At 35.2% G+C, this 15,358-nt stretch overlaps 1 long non-coding RNA gene across 3 annotated transcripts in view; it reads left to right on the top strand.

Annotated features, from left to right (window-relative positions):
* LOC111930355 (uncharacterized) overlaps nucleotides 1–15,358 on the top strand; it is an 83,440-nt gene that overhangs the window by 6,630 nt on the left and 61,452 nt on the right. The gene's annotated exons all lie outside the window — the stretch shown is intronic.

Raw genomic sequence — 15,358 nt, forward strand, 5'->3', positions numbered from 1 at the left:
TATGATGAATCTTGACAAAGTGAAGGCTTTTTATATATCTTAATAGAAAAAAACTGTTAAAGTATGGCAGACTAAATGAAATCCTAAAAAGGTGATTAAATGGGCAGTTGAAAAATTTACATAAGTAGTATTTGTTAAAGGTAAAGCAGTCAAACTCATAAGACACTTTATGAGGCTTCCATTACAAATCATTCCATAGTCCTGTCCAGCTTTTTTTTTTCATAGATGATTTGGGTGATGGGGTAGGAAGGACGCAAATTTTCAAGTAACACAAAGAGGGTCAGCAAAGCTGTCAGAAGTCAAGATGCAAATTTGAAATTAGACAAAAATAGTGAAAAGCCATTTAAAATAAATGATTGCAATTAAATTAAGAGAAATGTGAGATTTTTATTTTAGAAAATCCAATTCCGTAAGTGCAAAGTTAAGATTACTGGTGTACTGGTATTTTTGTGGAGGAGGATCTAGGGATGCTGAGTACAACATCATGCTGTGATGCAAAAGAACTTTCAAAATGGGCTACACAAATAAAAATATTTTATTTCAACACTGTTACATTTTGAAATTTTTCTCTCTTCAGTTCAAATGAGATCTTGAGTTGAAAAGGAAAAATACAAGGAAAAAAAAATAACTTGAACGCTACTACTACATGCTACTTGTACAGTAATTTTTGAAGAACATGGGTATGCTCAATCCAGAAACAAAATCACACAGAAATACCAGGCCACTTAAATGTTCAAAGTTCTTGAAACCCCTGAGGATGAAGAACAGTTCTTTATGTTTATTCAGGGTGGGATGAGAAGCACTCAAGCTTAAATAGCCTAAGCTTAAAAAGTCATATATTAAGAAAAAAACCCTGACTTTAGGAATGTAATGCATTCAATAGATTATTTAGAGAAATTGTGAAATACTTGTTGGACATTTTTAGACAGCACAAACACATACAAAATGTGAAGAATGATTGAAGTCATATTGCTGCAGGGAAGACAATCTCTTCAGGGTACTTTCCTCTGTACAATTCTCAAAATTTCTATTCACATGGAAAACTCATAAGTTCAAGTCATAAAAATAGACTCAGAGCCATAAAAACTACTCTGATTTTTTGTACTTGAAAAACATAGGACATAAAACATGATCTTTGAAAGATTCTGTATTATTGTCCATTTTACCTCTCTTTAGGTTTTAGCTTTTTAATTGGAACAGGATCCAAGAATAAGATTTATAATGTAAATCACCTCAACTATTAATACCCTCTATACAACACTTAAGTTAGTAAGCCAGGTGAGATACATAAGCATTTCATGCTGCATAAATAAATAACATGGTGAAAAGACAACTTAAAAAATTAATAGAAATATATGCACTAATTTCTGAAACAGTTGTATGCCTGTTATCTACTACATAGTGAATATTGATTTTAAAGATCTCTGCTGACAAATGGTCTTTACTCTAGTGATCCAGGTGAAGAAATATCTGGGTGTTTCTCCATACTCTGAAAGTTCTGAAGCTGTGCTGAGTCAGAAGTCTCAAGTCATTAAACCAGAATGCTGAAAAGGATTCAGAACTCAAATGGCAAGAACTACAGTAAATCTGGACAGTGGTCATCTTGTTAATCTTTGGTTTTTTGCTCATTACTAAAATATCTTTGCAGTTATTTCAGATATATGCCACTCTGAAATTGTAGCTGGTATTAACTTTATACCTAGAATTCTGTGCTCTGGGTGTTGTGTTGAAGTGTCTTCAAGTGCTATCAGCATATTAGCATAATGTATATTTTCTTTACTATTGCATAGTATTCACTCATTCTCTTTAAATATCAATGACTGGGCTTGTGTGCATATTTATTATGTTAAGTATATTAAAATATTTTGCATATATAGTATACCTATCTGTGTGTGTGTGAATACAGTCCCCAGGATCAACTTTGGAGGCTAAATAGACACTGTAAGTGGAAAAAGACTTTTTTTCTGTTGAGACTGAACATATGTTGTTGTCTTCCTAAAGGAAGATAATATCTTTCATATGCAAATCTTTAATATTGACAATATATATTTTTAAATTTTACTTCAGTGTTGAAGTAAAAGATATGTAAATCAGATCAGCAACCTTTTGAAAGGAAAGCCATCCCCAGGAAGGCTATTTTTGTTCGCCATGCAGCAATATCTGATGGAAGAGGATTAATAGAGTTACATTTTCTAAACTATAATTTTTCAGAGGAATTATCCAGATGACTTGAAACTGATCACTGAACACTTAGTTTTTTAGTATGAGTGGGAGTCACAGAATCACAGAGTGATTTAAGTTGGAAAAGACTTCCAAGATCATCAAGTCCTTTCCTTTTTCACCATCAACCTTTCACCGACTGCAGCCTTGCCAAATAAACCATAGCACTATTTGCCACATTGAACCATTTCTCCAACACTGTCAGGGATGGTGACTCCATCACCTTCCTGGGCAGTCAGTTCCAGTGGCATGTCCAACCAAAACCTGTCCAGGTGCAGCTTGAGGCTATTTCCTCCTGTCCTGTCACCAGCTGCCTAGGACAAGAGGCTGCCCCCCACATTGCTACAATATCAGACAGTTGTAGAGAGCAAAGGTTTCCTCCTGAGCCTGCTTTTCTTCAGGCTCCCTCAGCCACTCCTCATATGATGCTCCCCGGGCCATTTCTGAGCTCCATTGGCCTTCTGTGGACATGATCATGTCTCAATGTCTTCCATGTAGTGAGGGGTCCAGAAATGGACACAAAGCTGCAAGGTGTGGCCTCACCAGTGCTGAGTGCAGGGTGCAATCCCTGCCCTGCTCCTGCTGGCTGCACTATTGCTGATACAGAGCAGGATGCCATTGTCCTTCTTGGCCTCTGGGCATAAGCTGGATCGTGTTCAGCAAGTCAGGGAATGAGGGAGAATCATTTTGCATTGAAATTTGCATTCCGGATCTAAACCAGCAGATTTTCAAATGTGCTGAATAAAACTGTTTAATTATAAAGATGGCATACAATTAAAAATTTGTACAATACTCACCTCTAACGTATTTCAATTTCTGTTACTCTGAGTCTGCCAAAGGTATACGTAGATGCAAGTGAACTATTCTTCCCATGTAATAAATCTCAAGTCTGTGGTGGGCATCTGGGAGATAATATTAACATTTTGCTCTTACGGAAAATTGACTAGAGTTGCATCAGACAGTGTGTGGAACTGAGTTTGTTAGATTTTTATGCCAATGTAAAAAAAATCGACAACACTGGCATTTTTCCTTTTTTAAAATATATGTCGTGGTGTTGTACATTGTACCCTCTGCTTGGACTGTGGCTGATTGAACAGTATATATTAAAATTCTGTTTACATCTGTAGTAAGGTGAGACAGCTGCACAGCCTTCATATGCAGAACTAAATTTCACCCTCCAAGTTCTCCAGGTGCTATATCCAAAAAAAGTACCTGGAAAAAATGTTTTGACCGTACATAAAAAATTATTTCTAATTTTTCATTTCTTGGGAATAGAAATGTTAGAAAACATATTCTTTCCGGTCACAAATAGAGGAAATTATGAATGGATCCAAGGAGAGAAGAAAGATGGAACCCAGCTAAAACTTGATACTGTAATTTTAAACTATAGCTGCAACAGCATATGAGTTTATGCAAGCTATCTAAACTGAAAAAGGCAAGAATTATAATACTTTTACAGAGCTTTTTACTTTCAAATTGACCTATAAACACAGCAGATACATTTTCCCTGTAAGCTTAACTTCAAATGTTATATAATGATATTCATGCTTTTATTTCAGAGTGCTGTATGTGACTAATGTAGGGACACAACTTCTATTCACTAAATTTAGTCATCATAGAATATCTTAAATTGGAAGGAACCCATAAGCATCATTGAGTTTAACTTCCTGTTCTTTGCAAGACGTTTCCCAATGTCCAGTCTGAACTTCCCCTTATGCTATGTGATGTCATTTCCTCATGTTCTTCCATAGGTCACCAGGATCTCAGCACCTGCCCCATGAGGAAGATGTAGAGTATGATGAGGGTACCCCTTAGCCCTGTAAACAAAACATGGAAAAAATGTTTTTGGAATAAATGTATGTTTTTTAAAGCAAAAAATTTCCCTATTTGAAATTAAGGCAGTCAGAAACTTTTAAACACCAAACCATTTCTCTTTTAGGTTTCTTTAAGACATCTTGATTTCAGAAGGGTCAGGATCAGTCCGTTAATTACCTATCAATCATATACCCAGTATGTTTGTGTGCAGGGCCACAACTTGCTAGGCAAATTTTCAGTCTACTACAAATTACACCACAGTGATGGCAGAGATTTTAAATTCATACTTTGGACTTCTAAAAGTATTTTCAAATGTGTTTCATTTTTCTTAATTTTTATATTTTCTTGATTTTTACAAAGGACATTACACAGCCTGCTCTAAGGGCTCGTACATTGCATCAAAGAAGGTGGGGAATGTATGATGTATATTAGCTTCAGAAGCACATCTGTGAGCTCAGATTGGATGAAAGGTCATAAACACAATGAATGTTGCTAGGTAACAGTGCCTTTTAGTCAATTTAGTTGTGAAAATGAAAGGGTTTTTTTGTACAAAGATAGCCTATTTGGATAGTGCAGTGAACAGTCACTTTATTTTGATCTTCAGAGCTGTAATTTCAAAATAACAAACCTTTTCCCTTGAGAAAAAAAAAACCCAACACATTTTCTTTATTTACAATGTACTTTACCAGAAAACATTCAAAGTCATGATAAAAATGAAAGTTGAGAGAGAAGAAATTATGATTGTTCCTGATTAATGAAAGAATAATGTTTGTTACTTGTAGTGGCTTTTCAATTCAGATTGAAAAATATTAATCATTAAGGAGCAAAGGTATATCTATTGAAACACTGTAAAACCTAGAGCAACATAAAAAGAATTATAAAACCACAAACCTGTTCCTCTTCAAAAACATTTTCTTTTAAACCAAGAACTCTTCATGAAATCTATTACTTCACTTTTGAGGAATCTCGGATCTTGTATTTTCTAAAACTATTAAACCTCAAAGAAAACAAGCTATTACTAATATAGCTGGACTGAAAGTTTACTTTAGTAAATTGAATGGATGATGAAATACTAGATTAGTAGATGATATAATTAAATGCAAAAGTTTTTGCTGTTTTCTTTTTTTATAAATATCACATTATTTTTTATTAATTTTTGCACTCACATAATTTCATATTAGAGATAGTAATTTTATGCAGTGGCTACTTAGAGTCAAAACAAAAATGGTTTTGAGAGGAAGAACTTGAGCTCATTAGTCTCACTTGAGACTAATATGAATTAAGAATTTAATTTATGCTGTATGTTTTTGTGTAATGACTTAAACCAGCTTCAATAGCAGGAAATAGCATTATCAAATTCAAGTTGTCTGTTTGCTCAAGTTTTTGTTTGATGTGTTAGATCCCATGGGTAAAAAGAATTTAAGTATACACCTAAATTAGTGTGTTTAAATAGTGCCATAAAGATTGAAGATTGATTGTGTTGAATATAAATATAAATATAAATATATTTATTAACTATTATCTATATCTATTAACTACTAGCTACTGGAGAGCACCCAGTGAGGGCTGTGAGGATGGTGAAGGGTCTGGAGGGGAAGCCATAGGAGGAGTGGCTGAAGTCACTTGGTCTATTCAGCACGGAAGAGACTGAAGGGAGATCTCATTGCAGCCTGCAACTTCCTCGTGAGTGGGACAGGAGGAGCAAACACTTACCTCTTTGCTCTCATGACCAGTGACAGGGGCTGAGGAAATGATGTGAAGCTGAGTCAGGGGAGGTTTAGGTTGGATATCAGAAAAAAATTTGCACCATGAGGGTGTTTGGGCACTGAAACAAGGATGTGATTACCAAGCCTGACAGTTCAAGAAGCATTTGGACAACTCTCTCAGGCACGTGGTGTGATTCTTGGGGATGGTCCTTTCAAGGGCCAAGAGTTGGACTCAATGATGCTGATGGGTCCCTTCCAATTCAGCATAGTCCATGATTCCATAATCTAGATTAAGACAGTGTTGTTATAATAATGTATGGATCTGCTTCTTAATTGTTGAACTGAAATAGCTATTATTTCTAAAATTTTGAACAGTAGAATTTTGTCTCTGTCACCTGTATTGTTAGTGGCACACTTGCCATGTCACCTTGCCTCGTTCTGAAGGGCTTCTGCAGAGTCCAGATCCTTTGCAAGCTGCAGCTACAACTCCCTCTGCTTGTTTTACTAACTGCTTCTTCAACTACTAGTTAGTCTGCTTCTATTATCATCTCACATTTTTAATAAAAATACACTTTTATATTTCAAAGGTTGCTATTTATTTTAATCCTTGCAATATCACTAGGCATTGACATAGATACAGAAACGCCTGCACTCTGCATCATCCCAGCCAAGAGTTCTAATAACATCTGTTAGTTTAATTCTAGAACACATAAATAAATTATGCTTGTCAACTTACTGTGACTTTTTCACCCGATGATAGACTTGTAACTGCAGTTAATTTTCTTCAAAATGATTGAATGTTTTGGAAAATGTGTGTTTGGAAAGTGTTTGAAAAGAAGTAGATATTATGCTTCTACATCATTGGTGATACACAGTGGTATAGTATTCTGATTCCCTGCTGCCCACACCCTTCCAGTTGCTCTGCTGAGGCTGATCCTGACTCACGATATTATGCTATCTATCCATTAGCTGTTGAAGTGAAAGAAGGTATTTCAGATTTTTCTAAAATCAGGATGATGTGGGGCTGAATAGGTGTCCAGTGAAGCTGCATGCGTTTCAATATTGTCTTGTTGTCAACATATTTGGTAATGTAGGAAAACTTCTTTTAATGGAAATTGATTTGACCAAGAGTGAGGTACTAGCTCCAACAAATTGCAGTAAGATAGTAATCTCATCTCAGTCCCACTTGGGTCCAGGGACCCAAGACATATGGCAATTAGCTCTGGTTTTCCAAATTATTTTGGTGCTATCAATGACTTTGATAATTTTATGCCACTTATTAAAATAAAAAATAAATTTTAGTGTGATAAACCATTATCATTGTATGGTTTAATGATAAACCATTATCATTACTATGATAAACCACTATGCTTGTTTGTGATTTTAGAGTTGCTTAGCATAAAAACAGTCCTTGTAAAAATATATGAGTTGAAGGTAATCTGAATTTCAATACCACAAAAAGTTATTCAGTCGTAATTTGAGATACTGGAATCAACACACCTAATGTTCATGTTGTTATAAGTTAGAGTATAGATGATATTTTTTTGTGCTTTATTATATCAATTGCCCAGCTATCATCTCTTTAGTGAAGTTAGATTGTATAGCTAAATTTGCCTGCATAATTATTTTTACCATTTATAACGCTCAAATGCAATAATTTAATTCAGAACCTTATCCAAACTATGTAATTTTATAATTATACAAATATTCTATTTGATCTCTATATCGTGCTCTATTAAAAGCTCTTACTCAAGAAACTATTGAATTAAAAGTATTGTATGATGTTAAAAATATCAAAGTACGTCTTAGAACAGATTGAGAGGAGTATAAACTAAGGCCATAAATAATGTTCTTTATAAACTAATATGACATTCTACTCAAAATTAGACATAGCATTACCCTGGATGAATTCTTACTGCAAGTGCAGTGACTGGTTAGAATCATGAGTTTTACAAAGAAGCTTCCTCCCTATCTCAAGATACTCTGAGCATGAAAATTAGCTGTTCTAAAGTCTAACTATCTTTACTGCTCTTTCAGTTACAACTGTTTTACATATAGAGGTAACATAGTCTACTTACTTCTCTTTGATACTCTTTTCTGTACACATTGAAGTATAATTTTATAGGCTCCTATAGATATAAGGCAAAGTTATGTTCACATTGTGTTCTAATCCTCATGGCACTCTTTCTGTCATGCCAGGAAAAGTGTTTGTGCAGATGTATAGTAATCTGGAACACAAAACTGAACTGGCAGGAGAGCAGTCAATGGGAAAAAGACAAGTGTTGGGGGAAGAGAAAGAAGAACAAAAAGTGGCAAGATAGGGAATGCTTTACCACTTCAGCACAAATTTAAGTTAAGAGTGAACTGTAAACTTAGCTTCATCATTACAGTGCAATACAATGAAAGTTTACACTCAGATGACTGTTTATGCCAATTCTTGCCAGCCTTTGTAAAATTCAGTGCATTTGAAGTGAAAGATCCTCATGGAAGTGGATGGTATCGTATGCTGTAGCAGTATTTTAGATCCTAGGGAATATTTATTTGTGAAAACACTGGCGACTCTGGACCAACAAATGGATAAACAGAAGTTTCATTAAAAATACGCTGAATTCAACAAAATGCTTTTTGCCTTAAATTTCAAAACCATATTTTTTTTTATAATGAAGTGCCATTAAGGTTAAATACAGGAAAGCATTTTACTACCAAAGCTGTTTGCTTTCTCATTTGTCCAATAGGCAATGCTTCAATATTTACTACGTGGATGTACCCATTTAATTGCAAAAGAATCACTGTTCTACTGTCACATGATGTGCATGTTGTAGCTTTCATTGGAGAAAATTGCAATGAGTTTGATAGGTAATAGTTCCATTTGATATTAAGATGAGTTTAAAATTCTTCATGTGCTGGAGAGTTGGGTGGAGAGAAACCTGAGGGTTGTCAAGGATGAGTACAGGGTCCTGCACCTGAGGAGGAATAACTCCAAGTACAAGCACAGGCAGGGGGCTGACCTACTGAAGAGCAGTTCTGTGGAGAAGGAACTGGGAGTCTTGGTGGATGACAAGTTGACCATGAGACAGAAGTGTGTCATTACTGCCAGGAGAGCCAGTGATATTCTGAGGTGCATCACGAGTGTGGCAAGCAAATCAAGGAAGGTGATCCTGCCCCTCTACTTGGCCCTAGTGATGTCCCATCTGGAGTGCCATGTCCAGTTCTGGGCTCCATAGTACAAGAAAGACAAGGAGCTACCGGAGACCGTCCAGTGGTGCTACAGGGATGATTTGGGGTCTGGAGCATCTCTTACGAGGAGAGACTGTGGGAGGTGGAGAAGACTGAGAGGGGATTTTGTTAAGGCACAGAAATATCTCAGAGGCAGGTGCTGAGAGGATGATGCCAGACTCTTCAGTGGTGCCCAGCAACAGGATGAGAAGCAGTGGTCCTGAACTAAAACACAAGAAGTTCCTCCTCAACGTGGGGGAGACCTTTTCATTGAGAGTGGCAGGGCACTGAAAGAGGCTGCCCAGGGAGGTCATGGATTCTCACTCCTTGGAGACATCCAAAACCCACCTGGACATGTTTCTGTGTATCTTGGCTCTAGGTGACCCTGCATTGGCAGGGGGGTTGGACTAGGTGAACTCCAGAGTTCCTTTCCAGCTCTAACAATTTTGTGATTCTATTGGTGGGTGGTTGGCCTTTTTTTGTTTTGGATTCAGTAGGCATTGAGACTAACTACACTTGATTCCTATATTTATGATTGTTGTTCTGTTGTGCAGTACATTCCGAGACACTGGCCCTGAAATAAGATTCTCCATTTCCAGTAAGCCATTGTCACGCAATGTAAATTCTACAGCTCTACTCACTGACAGTTTCAACATTGCTTTCTAATTCCATCTTTCAGCCAAAGAATGGCTGTAACATATTAGCATTGACTTCTAACTTGTTAGCCTCAGAGGAATACTTCAAAACATAGACACTACTAAGGATTGACATTTACAATTTCAACAGTTAAAAGCTAAAAATAGGGTTTCCATTTCTTGCATCAAGGTAAATAATACTTAAAACCATGGTTCTTTTATATTCCTGTGTTATATCAAGAATTTTCAAGGTTTAAAACTAGAATGATATTAAACTCCAGGTTTTAATACTTAATGTAAAAAATACTTCATGTAGATTATGAAGAGAAGCGCAAAATTGGACTGTTCTCTGTTTCTTTGCCTTTCTCCCTTCAGTCCTTTCAGTGATAGTAAACAGAAGTCAGCCTTTGGATGAAGTTTTCAGGATGAAAAAAAAGAGAAAAAACATGTAATCATTTTTAAATTTTATGTTTGTTTCTTAATCCTGTTACAGTAGTCTCAGGGTGGGGGAAAACCTAGGTTGAGTTTCATATTTAGGAAAAAAAGAAAGGCTATTCATTTACCACATTAGCTACATTAAAAAAAAACTGAAACAAAAAACAAAAAACAAAAAACCCAAAAAACAAAACAAAACAAAAAGGAAACGAACAGTCAAAACCCAACCAAACACAAAAGCCACTAAACAATTCTCCCCTGCCCCAAAATAATGACTAAGAAGTTGTTGTAGTTTCAGCAGGTCTTTTCCTGTCTTTGTGTTCTGAAATACACTGATTTAGAGACCAGGGCTGAAATTATATTTTCACAGAAATCAAAGGGAATTTCCTTGACTTCAGCAAAACCAAGATTTCACCCTATACATCTAAATTAACCCAAAAAATATATGGAGCTCTGTGCTATAAACACTTTAAAAGAAACCTCCAAAACACTGTAGTAGAATGGCTTGTCTGAAAACATTTGTATGCATTTTAGTTAAGTAGCTCCTAGAGTCCTTATCACCCTATTTATGCTGCCCGTAGACACAGCTGTTTCCAGAATTAGTTCTTGAGCATTTATTTGAATACTAATTTATTATTTTCAATAAGAAGAAGACTGCACGGGACATTTATGATGGATGGACACAATCTGAGATTAAAATTAGGCTCTTCAGTGGGTACAGTGCAGACGGGGAGAGGCAGAAAATACGTATTCATCACTAGGCTAAGGCTTTAATCAGTAGACAATATTGTTGGTTTTGCCGCATATTTCATATAACACTTGAAAAAGAGAACAAAAAGAGAACAAAAATAGTTGATGAATATCAGATTTATACTCGTCCTTACTTATTTTTCTTTGGAACCGCTAAATATACTCTAAGGTTCATTTTTGAGACCAGATGCAGTAGGTTATGTAAAACTATCTTGAATCAGAGAGAGCTGCAGAACCTGAGTAAGCGTATCAGAATCTGGCCCATTGTAAGCAATGTTTGATAAATCTCCAAATCTTTCTATACAGCCATCTCAGTAGCCAGATGTTGATTGTGTACACATTGTTTTGTGTTGCTTGCATAAACATTATAATCACATATAGACAACAGCAGAGCTACAATATTTAGAAAACATTTTTCACACCTCCTTATTAAGCAAGACTATGAAAATTATGACTCATCACTGCACCATTGTTTTTGCCTGTTTTCTTGTGCTGGTTGAATAGTCATAGACAGCTGGTATTAATACAATAGGTAGTGCTTAGGGAATTAATGGGTGATGTATAATACACCACAAAGGTATCTGTCATCTGAAACAATAAGCACAATGATGTAAGATGTATATATTTGAAAATTGTGCTCAGAGGAAATTTTCTCGAGCACAAAGACATACCTTGACTGCGATGCAAAATTAGTTTTTAACAATTGCGAGAAGTCTGCCAAAAACTGCTTTTATTTTATTTGTGATCCTGAGAGCATTTAAGCTACTAGAAGCAGCATATACGTGCTCCTTTTCTCTTTGCTCCTATCAAAACAACACTAGAACGCTTATGCTCCAGGGAGATTTGTATAGAATCTGACGCTTGTATCAGCTCTGAAAAAAACAACAAAATTACAGTCTGAGGTGATGCAAATGATATCCTTGGTGCATCTTCCCCATGCTCCTGTGAGGCTCTTGACAGCTGATGGTTGGATTAAACAAAAAGACCAGTAACTTATGACTATTAGCTCAAAGCAATCATCTCTCATTATTTCAATTACATGGGTAAATGCATGCAATCATGTATCAAATCACTTTTCCCTTTTGAAGAGCTTCTTTTCAGGGTAGGATTTCTGCCAGAAAAAATGTGCAAATATTTACACTGGTTTTTCATCCAACTGCACCTTTGTTTGGCAAAACCACCCTATGGCTACAATTCTGAGTGATATTTTGAAAAAGGAAGAAGAAAAAAAAAAGGGGAGAATTGGAAATAGTGTACAGGTTTGGTGACTCATTAGCAGTCTGTAAAGCAGGCACCTTCCCTTACTTATTGCTACCTGACCTGTCAGTATGAATGTGGCTCCTATTCCCTAAATCACACTACCTGTGAATAGCGCTCTGCTGGCCAATTCAAGGCTCTTTAGGCAACTATGATTGATGACTCAGTGACTAGGAGAAAATTGCCTTCAATGAATTATTCATCGAGCTATCTCTTTGCTGCTAAAGTAGCTGACAGGAAAGTTCTGACACTGCCTAAGCACAATTCACTTACAAATCAGTTACAAGGAAATATTAAAAATAGCTCAGTTACAGCATACCAGCACAGTATCAAGTGGGGGCTTTTTGCTGTCTACATTTAACATCACAGCGAACATGATCACTTCTTCCCATATAACTATTGTACTAATGGCAAAAAAAGCAGTGATTAAATTGAAAGCAATGCCATTTGTGTTGGCTATGGAACAATGCACTGTGTTTAGTGAGACAGATCACTAAATTTAAGGTAGACGGCAAATTAGACGTGCAGAAATATTTAATCATTTTCTTATTAATGTAAACAAATGCTAATTATTTGTTTAGAACTCTTGCATTATTACACAAGAAGCCATGAGAAAGAAAAGAAGCCATGAAAGAAGTGGATTGCTAGTCATATCTAGAATTAATTCTTTTTCCTCTATAATGATGCTTTCTGGAAAATGCCATTTGAGAAGCTCCACAAAGGTTTAAAAATGCTTTGGTTTAGAAGACTTAGCACAGAAATGGAACAATATTAGCACTTTGCCTAGTATCTCTAAAAGTGTGTAATTTTCCTTGTTATGGGGAATTATTTACTTTTTGCTATAATCAGTTTCCAGAGATACACTGTATCAAAAAGGACAAGGTTTAATTTTAATACACTCTTCAATATTTCTGTTTAGCTTATGACTGCTGGCAAAATATTCTGGTATGCATGACTAGAAGTCATGGCTTGATGGAAGTTGTACTGTTTGTAAATATTATAAAACAAATAGAGTAATTGCTTTTATTATATAGCAGTTTATTCAAAGTTGCTATTTCTTTAGCAGATTTTTCTGTGTGGCTTTCACAATGACTGAGTGCAATATGCATAGGTATAATTATTTTGTGTTACTATTTTACATATACATTAAGCGTGTGAAATCAGTTGGTCCAATGATCTCAGAGAATATTTTTTGGTTCAGAAGGGGAGCAGATTAGGCCTAGACCTGCTATGCAATCAATATCAGGATCTATTTTATGATACATTTTATTTGATACAGCAAACCTATTATGAAAACAGCCTTTTTACTGAGGCTTTTTTATACAAAAAAAATATTTCTTGGTTTATGCAGCTTAGGTAATTTGTTAGTTACAAAATACAGTGCCTACAGAAGCACATTGGTCTTCACTATGCCTGAGACTATCAAATGTATTGGGTAAAAGAAATAAAAACATGCAAATAATATAATTTTGGTTTGAGGCATCTCAAACTGGCAACATAAGGAATGGAATCCATTTATGGTAGTCATTCTTATAAGACCCCATCTGCATAAGCAAATATATAAAGACATTAAAAAATTATGATTTTCCCTATTTAAGAAGCATCAAACAAACTAAAACATTTCAGTAAGAGAAATCATTTACCATCTCCATCATCAGGCATTCCACCACAAAACACTTTCTGATGCATCTTATGCAGTCCACTTTGATGTCAACAAGCTTATTGTTATTAGCAATTTTCCAGCAAGACATAGATTTCTGCTGCATTTGGAAAAACAAACATTTATTTGTCTTACAGCTGTTCCTATGATATTCATCATCACCCTACCTTAGTATTACACGGCCACAACTGAATCCACTCTTTTCATGGTTTTCTTGAGGTATTATGTTCTCTTTTAACAGAAATAAAACTAAAAGCACAGATCTGCAAGCAGCTTTGTGAGTATCTTTACCAGGAGTGGTAGTTCCATTGAGCATATTTAATTTGTTAGGAATGCTGTTGTGGAGGAAGCATATATAAAAGATTAGCATATTGTTAGTTTAGTTCAAAGCTCCTTAAATTGAGTTATGGATGCCGGGTTTTTTGTGACGTTTCTTTAATACCTTGCTGAAATTCAAAACCTAAACCCTATCAAAATTACATTTATTCTAGTTCAACATCTTAAGTTTTTATGATATGCATATAGTATTTTTCAGTTTACACAATGTTGATAATCAACAAGTATATTTCTTCCAGAAACAGTGATGGTTCTGGCCTCTACCATGCCAGAAAATGTCAAAAATATTTGATGAAAGTATTAGAAGCCCACAAATAAGACTAATTTTATTTTCAGACATCTTGAACTAAACATTCTAAAATAGAATTGTGCTTGTGCCAGGAAACTACATTTCTAGAGAAAGCACTTATCATAGCAATCGTCTGATGAAGATTACTTAAAAATGGGTGCCAAACTAATAAGTAAGCCCGTATTATATTACTATTCCATAGGTATTTGTTGGTTTTGCAGTTTAGAACCATGAAAGGCTTTTTTGACATTCAGTTATTGTCTTCCAGGTAAGCTTGTTCATGGACAATCATGAAAATGTTTGAAAACCAAATGAATACTGTATTTGTAAAGGTTATAATTGAACTACATATTTTTGGTGTTTTCTCCCTATTATAGGAGTTTGTGTGACCTTAATTGACTAAAATAACAATTTTTCTTTAAGAGTCAAAACCCTTGGAGCTTTTAAGGAGTTCTGCTGTATCCTGAAGCACTTTTAGCTTCGTATTTACACTATTCCGAGCTCTGTTGTCCAAGAAGTAGAAATTATATTGGTGCAAATGTGGTAAAATAGCAATCCAATTAGCACTATACTCATTTTAACACATATGCAATATGTAACAAAAATCTAAAAGTTGTTTGTAACTGTGAAAAACCTTCTTGGTACTCAGTACTTCCTAGTGTAAGCTTTTTTCAGGACAATTAACCTTAGCATATAGAGCAGCAGCTCTGAAAATAAATACACTGGAAAACACAGAAGAAAGACATCATGGTTAATGCAAATTAATGTAATCATAGATTCAGAAAAAATAAACTATTCCAGTGCCACAGTTTATTTAGTTTTGTGACTTGACAATCCTAACCTTTCTTTCTATTCTGGTGATTCATATTTATAATCTCCTTTGTTGTGAAATGATTTTACCAAAATATATTTATATTATTCCATCTTTTTTCCATTTTTGATTGATTCCTGAAGCAAAAAAGCCCCAAACAAAATCAAGAATGGATCTATTTCACAATTATGCTTGCTCAATGCACTATGATTTTTTTATTGTGACTGA

The sequence above is a fragment of the Cyanistes caeruleus genome, chromosome 6 (assembly GCF_971803275.1).
Source record: "Cyanistes caeruleus chromosome 6, bCyaCae1.hap1.1, whole genome shotgun sequence".
NCBI lineage: Eukaryota > Metazoa > Chordata > Aves > Passeriformes > Paridae > Cyanistes > Cyanistes caeruleus.